We start from the raw sequence: 9,538 nt of genomic DNA, 5'->3' as shown, positions 1-9,538 counted from the left end.
TTAATATTTAATAAGCAGATACAAAGTGCCTGTTTACGCCAGGAACTTTCACATATATGTCATCCTAGTTAAGCCATACAACAGTCATATGAGATATATATTACCCTTAATTTATAAATGAGTAAATTGAGAGTCAGAGAAATTTACTGACTAGCTTAGGATCACATTACTAAGTTACACAACCACATTGTGACAGTGGCTTGCTAGAAACGTTCAAAAAGCCATATGTCTCTGTACCAGCCTAAAACAGGTGATATGCTTATGTAGCTTTTTGTGAGTCAAACACTGCAATCCAATAGATCAGAGAAACTAATTAGTGTCTTTGGTTTGAAAAGCAATTTTAGACCACATGACAGAAACTGCTTGCTGTCACCCAATATAGGTTCATTCCTCTCTTAGTAACAGAACCTCCAATTTAGCCAGGCACAAAGCTGTCCCTTGCATCCAAGTATGATCAGTGTAAGCAAAATTTTTTGTATACCATACAAAAGTGTCTTTAAAGGAAAGCGGCATAGTCTCCTTTTTCTTTTACTACTTTTGCAGGATCAAATGTAAATATGATATTGGAGCCTATTATGGGTTCAATTGTGCCTCCTCCCTCAAAAAAAATATGTTGATGTCCTAACCCCCAACACCTGTGAATAAGATCTTATTTGGAGATTAAATCAAGTTAAGATAAGATCATTAGGGCAGGCTTTAATCCAATATGACTGATATGCTCATAAGAAGAGGAAACTTTGAAAACCTGTCATGTGATGACAAATTGACAGGCACAAAGAGACAACAATATAGAGCTATCTGGGAGAAGATAGCCATGGGACGGCAGAGGCAAAAATAGAGTAATACATGTACAACCGAAGGAACACCAAAGAATACCAGCAAAGGGAAGAAGCTAGAAGAGGCAAGTATTCTCCCCTACGTCCTTTAGAGTATGTACATATTCTTTAATTTCGGCCTTTAGCCTCCAGAACTGTAAGACAATGAGTTTCCGTTGTAAGCCATTCAGTCATGGTACTCTGTTAACAGTACTTCTAGGAAGCTAACACAGAGCCTAAGCAATCATCTCAGATCATGAGTCGGCTCATTATGGATGTCAGAACAGCAAGAGAAAAGGGGCTTGGGGCCTAGATGACTTCACGGAGTAGAGTTCTAGACTACCTTTCTGTGGAGTTTTACATGATAGAAAAACAAACTTCAATCTTGAAGCAACTGTTATTTGGAGTTTTTATTATTCATAGATGAACATAATTCTGATATGAGCCATATACCTCTCCTTCTAAGAGGTGCTATACATGGATATGGTGCCTAATACTAGCCTTTATTGAATATTCCAGTTCGCCATCCATTTTCTCAGTGAAAACAGTTTGGAAAGGTGATAAAGCTAATTATAGATTCTAGCTTTACTAAGGAAGGCAGTAAAATTAAGGTGATTCTTTAGAATTATTGGGAACTGGAGGCAAATGACTCCAAGTTTGAAATCATAGATTATTTGAATTTTTTAAACAGTAGGTTTAAAAAAAAAAAAAAAAAAGGACTATGGCATCAAATACTTCTAGAACATAATTCCAAATTTACCCCTTAGTGGCGAGCTAAGTGATTTTAAATAAGTTATTTCACATCCCTACTCCTCAGATTTTTCATCTATAAAACAGATGATAAAAGAGACATGTTAATAAGTTGTTAACCTGAAGACAAAGAGAGTAAGTGAGAAGATGATAATTACCTCATAGGATTGTTGAGGGGATTCAATGGGAAATGCACATAAAGTGCTTAACACAATTCCAGACACATATTAAGCTCCTTCCCATCACAAGATTTTTGCACATGTAGTTAGTTCTATTTCCACGGGTACTCTCTTACTGTCATCTCTGAAAATGTACTCTTTGTCTGACTAATTCACATCCATGTATTAATCTCTGCTCAGAGTTCATCTCTTCAAAAAAATCTTGTCTTGGTCTCCCCTATAACTAAGTCATACATAATTTTATGATTTTTAATTATAGCTCTTAGTAAAATTTGATCTAGAATAATTATTTGTATTATGTGATTGATTTATGTCTTCCCTTCTAGACTAGCACTATTGAAAGTATGGTTTACTGGCCAGTGCTAGTTTGCAAACTATTTATTATTCATCTTTCAGGAGATAAATGCAGAAACTAAGATTAAGTGTTTAGAAACATGTATAGCAATTTTATATAGTAATTAGGACTTTTATTTTTTATGTTTGATTTTTTATTTTTTTCTAAAAATTTATTTTTATTATAACCTACAAAAGTATATGTCCACAATTGATTTTTTTTAAATATTACTGATCTTCATGGAAAAAAACTAAAAAAAAATGATAATAGTAAAGACTTCACTATCAATAATTACTTTAAATATAAATGGTTAAATGCTCTAATTAAAAGACATAAAATGGCTGAGTGGATAAAAAAAATAAAAACAAGACCCAACTATTTGCTGTCTTTAAGAAACTCATTTTAAATTTAAGTACACACATAAAGTTAAAGTAAAGACATAGGAAAAGATATCCCATGTAAATGGTAATCGAAAGAGAACAGGGGTGGCTATATTATATAAGACAAAATATATATTTAAGTTAAAAAGTCACAAGAGAGAAAGAAAAACGTTACATAATAATAAAAGGATCAATTCACCAGAAAGATAAAACAATTAGAAATATGTATGCACCCAATGTCAGAGCACCTAAATATATATAGCAAACACTGACAGAACTGAAGGGAGAAATAAACAGCAGTTAAACAATAGCAGGAGACTTCAATTCGCCCACTTTCAATAATCGACAGGAATAGCCAGACAAAAGATCAATAAATAAATAGAGGGCTTAAATAACACTATAGAAAAACCAAAATGAAAACACAATACACCAAATGTATGAGATGCCACAAAAGTAATACTAAAAGAGAAGTTTGTAGTGACATATGCCTACATTTAAAAAAAAGAAAAGAAGAAAAAACTCAAATAGACAACCTACCTTTAATCTCAAGGAACTAGAAAAAGAAGAACAAGCTCAGCCCAAAGTTAACAGACGGAAGGAAATGGCAAAGATAAGAGCAGAAATAAATAAAAGAGAAAAGAGAAAAACAATAGGAAAAAAAACAATGGAACTAAGAGTTGGGTTTTTTGAAAACATAAACAAAATTGACAAATGCTTGGCTAGAGAAATTTCAAATATACTTAGAAATGAAAGAAGAGACACTACAACTAATGCCACAGAAATGAAAAGGATTATGATTACTACTAAGAATAATTACATTAGAACAAATTGGATAACTTAGAAGAAATGAATATATTCCTGGAAAAAAAAACAAACTACCATGACTAAATTATGAGTAAATAGGAAGTATGAATAAATCTAAAACCCATAAAGAGATTGAATCAATAATCAAAAACCTCCCAACAAAGAAAAGCACAGGACTAGATGACTTCACTGATGAATTCTACCAAACATTTAAAGAAGAAATAATGCCAATTTTTCTCTTCCAAAAAACTGAGGTGAAGGGAACCCTTCCAAACTCATTTTAAGAGGCTAGCATTATCTTCATAACAAAGCCAGACAAAAACACTATAGGATTACTACATGCCAGTATCCCTGATGAATATAGATGCAAAAATCCTCAACATAATATTAGCAAACCAAATTCAACAGCATATTAAAAGATCATGCACCATAACCAAGTGGAAGTTATTTCTGGAATATAAGAATGTTTCAACATATGAATATCAATTAATGTGACACACAACAGTGATAGAATAGAGAATAACTGAAAGCTTTTCTTTTAAAATCATGAACAAAGCAAGGATACCCATTCTCACCATTTCTACTTAACATAGTACTAGAAGCCCTAGCCTGAGAAATTAGGCAAGAAATGGAAATAAATGCATTCAAATTAGAAGGAAGAAGTAAAATTGTTCCTATGTATAGACATCATATATATATGTCCCTAATGACTCCATTAAAGAAAAAGAAGAAACAAATTCAGTTAAGTCACAGGATACAAACTTGACATACAAAAATCAGTTGCATTATATACACTAACAATAAACTATCTGAAAAGAAAATTATGAAATCTATCTCATTTACAATAGCACCAAAAAGAATAAAATAGGAATAAACTTAAGAGGTGAAGACTTACATACTGAAAACTACAAAACATTGAAGAAATAAAACAAGACACAAATAAATGAAAAGACATTCTGTGTTCATTGATTGGAATAATAAATATTGTTAAAATGTCCATACTGCCCAAAGTGATCTACAGATTCAGTGCAATTTCGATCAATACCCCAATGACTTTTTTTGCCAGAAACAGAAAAAAAATTCTAAAATTTATATGAAACCACAAAAGACCATGAATAGACAAATCAATCTCGAGAAAGAAAAACAAGGCTGTTAGTGGGATCACTTCGTAAATTATATAAATGTCTAACCATTATACTGTAGACCTGAAACTAATATAAAATAATCTTAAATGTAACTCTAATTGAAAACATTTTTTAATAATAATGAGGATGTAAAGTATAGCACAGGGAATATAGTCAATAATGTATCATAATAACTACATGTGGTATCAGATGGGTACTAGATTTATCAGGGTGATCACTTTGTAATTGTATAAATGTCTAATCACTTTGTTGTACACCTGATACTAATATAATATTGTATGTCCATTGTAATTGAAAAATAAAAAAATATTTTTAAAAAAGAAAAACAAGGCTGGGGCTACCACAATTCATGAATTCAAAATATATTATGATGCTATGGTAATCAAAACAGTGTAGTACAATATCACAGTAACCAAAACATAAAGACAGATATATAGCCAATGCAACAGAGTAGAAACCCCAGAAATAAATCCATGTATATGTGTTAAATTAATCTTCAACAAGGATGCCAAGAATATACAATAGAAAAAAGATAGTCTCTTCAACAAACTGTGGGAAATGCAATTCAAAACCACAATGAGATATCACCACACAAGTCACCATGGCTATCACCATTAAAAAAAAAAAAAAATGCAAGACATGTTAGAGAAGATGTAGAGAAATTGGAACCCTTGCACGTTATTTGTGGGAATACAAAATGGTTCCACTGCTATAGAAAATAATGTGGAGGTTCTTAAAATAATTAAAAATAGAAATACCATATAATCCAGCAATCTCACTTCTGGGTATTAATTCAAAAGAATTGAAATCAGGATCTCTAAAAGATATGAGCACTTTTATGTTCATTGCAGCACTATTCACAATAGCCAAGATGTGGAAACAACCTAAATTTCCATCAACAGATGAATGGATAAGGAAAATGTGGTATACACACACGATGGAATTCTATCCAGCCTTAAAAAAAAAAAAGGAAATTCTGCAATATGCAACAACACAAATGAACCTCGAGGACATTATACTTAGTGAAATAAGCCAGTCACAGAAAGACAAGTGTAGTCATGCTTCTACATAATGGTTCAGTCAACGACAGAACACATATATGATGGTGGTCCCATAAGATTATAACAAAGCTGAAAAATTCCTTCCACCTAGTGAACTTGTAGCCGTCATAATGCTAGAGTGCATTGCTATATTATTTTTTAAATAAATTTAGTGTAGCCTAAGTGTACCATATTTTTAAAGTCTACAGTAGTGTACAGTAATGTCCTAGGCCTTCACATTTACTCACCTCTTACTTACTGAGTCACGTCACTCAGAGTAATTTCCAATCCTTCAAGCTCTATTTATAGGAAGCGTCATATACAAGTGTATCATTTTTTATCTTTTATATCATATTTTAACTGTAGCTTTTCTATTTAGATATGTTTAGATACTCAAATATTTACCATTGTGTTACAATTGCCTATAATATTCAGTACAATAACATGCAATACAGGTTCATAGCCTGAGAGCAATAGGCTATATACCACACAGCCTAGGTGAGTAGTAGGTTTCTATAAGTGCAGTCAATGGTGCTCGCACAACAAACTAGACTAACAACATATTTCTCAGAATATATCCCCGTTGTTATGGGACACATGACTGTATTAAATACTTCCAGTTATATGAGGTATCTAAAATAATCAAATTCATAGAATCAAAAAGTAGAATGGTGGTTGCCAGGAGCTGAGGAGAGGGGGAAGTGGGGAATTACTAATCAATGGGCATAAAGTTTCAGTCAAGCAATAAGAATAAATTTTAGAGATCTGCTGTACAACATTGTACCTATAGTCAATGATAATAGATTTTACACTTAAATTTTTTAAGAAAGTAGATCTTAAGTGATCTCACAATGAAATAAAATATAAAATACAACTGCCCTTTCAGAAAAGATAGTTCAAGAAGCACCATTCTGCTCCAGAGGTCAGCAAACTTTTCTGTAAAGAGTGAAATAGTAAACATAAGGGCTTTTCAGGTCATAGAGTCTCTTTTGCAACTACATAACTCTGCCCTTTTAGCATGAAAATAGCCATAGACAATCTCTAAATGAATGAACATGGCTATGTTTCAATAATGCTTTCAAAAACAGATGGTGAGCCAGATTTGATCCACAGGCTGTACTTTGCCAACCCCTGCTATAGGCCATAAACTTCCAGGGAGCAGATGTCTCATTTGTTCTATTCTTCATTGTCTCCCCAGCGCCTAAAATATCCCTCATATAACTATGTACTCAATAAATATGTATTGAAGAGATAAATAGTCTATCTGATACAGGTATAGATCTTGCTTGCATTGATATAAAGGTAATATGTCCAGAGTCATCAATGCCATAGATGACCATGATAGGGTGTTAACTATCTCTAGTTAAATGAAATAAGGACCACAGATGTTCCAGGGATCAACCATAGTCTGGGAAGTAAAGGCAATCACTAGTTCCTTGAAAGAATAAAGGAAGAGGATATTGGCACTTGGTAGGGTTTTAAGGAAGTTGTGAAAGTTTGGGATGGAAGCTAAAAGGGGCATGCGATAGATTGCTTAGCTGAGGTTGGAGAGCATGAGTGAGAGGTGTCAATGACCCAGAGGGTAGCAGTTCCCTCTAACAAGACCTGGGGCTTAGTGGCCCAGGCAGATTAGCATAGAAGGGAGATGTTGGATATATCCATGTCATCTTCCTCTAAAAACTGCAGGAGTGTAAGGGAGACCTCAATTCCCATTTCGAGACAACTTGAAACTCACTGGGTAGATATCATGTGCAAAGCTCATTCTCCCTGCTTGAAAAATTTAAGGACAAGAAGTCGTCATTGAAATTAAATAATAGCAGAAATGTCCAAAAAATATTAAGGGGGATTTGCTCCCTTTTTAAATCCCTTGATAGACGAATGTGTGGAGATCACAGAACATTGGAATGGTGGTAATACAAGGAAATAATATCACCATGTTGGAAAGAGTATCAATAACAGCTGAGTTCAGCAGAGAAATCAATTTTTTCCACATGTCCGCTCTCCAAAGGATCTGTTTTATTGTGATATAAAAATCAGGTCATACACATTTGTCGTATTAAATTCTTCTATTAAAAAAAAATTTGATGACTGCTAACATCAGGTTCAAAGCCTCTGACTGATATATAAAATTCTTCATCATTTGGTCCCAACTTACCTTTCTAGTCATTTCGTGCCAACAGCCATTTTCCCAATATGTATTTTAACTAGAGCCACATCAGCCATTCGCTGTTTCCCTCACAACTCAATGCATTTGCTCTAGCTATTCTCTGCCCTGCAATGCCTTTCTTTTCCTCTCCATCCAGCAAATTCTTATCCCCCTTTGAGACCTACACTGTGAAGCCTTCATGGTTCACTTACCCAGATACTTTGTCTCTCATTACACTGCTCTGCCATTACATTAAATTCCAATTATTTGTTTGCGTGTTTGCCTTTGTGCTGAGACAGGGAGCTCCTTGAAAGCTAGTTTTAATATTCTGGTGCTTAAACAGAATTGGCAAAAACGCAAATAGCCCATGATGCTGCATTTAAAGCAATTATAGCAGTATTTTGTGCTGCCTTCTTGCTACACTAATTTTCCTAATTTTCCTTTCTGCACTAATCCCTTTCCAGCAGAATCTTCTATTTTGCTCCTCTCAGGTCTAGACACAGGAAAAGACATCACTATGCAAAGTCGATAAGCTTATCTGTAAGAAGGACCAAATAAGTGTTTTGATTTAAAATTATTATATCCAACCCCACAAACACTCTTTAGAGAACTTGTCATTCCCATGTGCATTTTCAGGAAAATGTAACTAGTATGTTTTTATTAGTTAATTTACATTTAACTTATCAACATAATATACTTTCAGTCATTGCACTCCAAATCTAACATATTTCTTTTGGAAGTAGAACAATATTTTTTCTCTATTAACAGGGTGGGTTTTTTTCCATCTGAACTTGGCACATAATAATATTAATTAAACCAAATTTCTAGTTTCTTCAAAATAGAGTTCCCAAATGAACACAATCGAGTTCACAATCTCTGGTTTAGTATCTTCAGGAGATTATAATGGAAACTGACCCTTTCTTTCTTTCTTTCTTTCTTTCTTTCTTTCTCTTTCTGTCTGTCTGTCTGTCTGTCTGTCTGTCTTTTTCTTTCTTTCTTTCTTTCTCTCTTTGTTGTCATATTATAACAGTAATATCACAATGTTTTAATTTTATAATAATAAATACATTTTTAAAGCTATTTAAACCTCATTACAGGGAACACACTCAAAAGTTGTAGCACCAGAATGAAACAGTTTGAATGTTGTAGTTAAATAACCATCCTATGAACTTGGCTTTTTGACATTTCATTTCATAATAAATCTTAAAGAAGTAGACTCATTCTTCCCAAATTTTTCTCACTTAAAACAATTATCAAGGTACAAGTTTTCCTATTGTGAATCAATCTGACCCCTCCAACAAAATAACTGACAAATGATATTAATTTTTAATTGGACATGCTTATTAACAACTATTCCCTGAGCAAGACACTATGTTGGACTTGGGGAAAGATAACAGAAAGTTAGTTTCATAAAATTTGAGAATCCACTAGATCTGATTCAGCTCACAGCAGGGAAATAAAGGAGGAGCTCAGCTCTGAAAACAGACACATCCCTGGGAGTAGGGCAAACATTGGAACCCACTCAGCCACAGATGCTGGGAGAAGGCCCAGTGAGAAGACAATACTTGGTATTTAAAACCTTATAAAAAACAACAGGGGGGAACCTAGGAAAACAGTTCCCCAAGTGGCCTTTATAAGGAAGCAAGAACACTCCTAACCATGAGATGCCTGATGACATAGGTCAGTCCTCCCAGAGTTTTCAGAAAGCTAAGAGAGCTGATAAGTGAACTAAGTCAGCAGTACCAGTGATGTCAGACAATTGATACAATCATAATCTAAATCTCTAAGACCAAGCAAGAGTAATGTAAAGCATCAAATTTTCAGACAAATTACATACAGTGACTCAGGCCCCAGGTCTCAAGGCAAGTGTCCCACTATTCGAACAGAGGCACAAAGTCAGAAACCAATGTAGGAGCAAAAATAATGCTGCATCACAGAATCTTCA

At 33.7% G+C, this 9,538-nt stretch overlaps 1 pseudogene; it reads left to right on the top strand.

The window, feature by feature from the left end:
* Positions 1-7,194: 7,194 nt before the first annotated feature.
* On the top strand, positions 7,195-7,477 carry LOC107196522 (annotated as a pseudogene).
* Positions 7,478-9,538: the final 2,061 nt, after the last annotated feature.

This window comes from Pteropus alecto, unplaced genomic scaffold (assembly GCF_000325575.1).
Source record: "Pteropus alecto unplaced genomic scaffold, ASM32557v1 scaffold76, whole genome shotgun sequence".
NCBI classification, from domain to species: Eukaryota; Metazoa; Chordata; class Mammalia; order Chiroptera; family Pteropodidae; genus Pteropus; species Pteropus alecto.
This window is presented reverse-complemented; position numbering and strand designations above follow the sequence as displayed.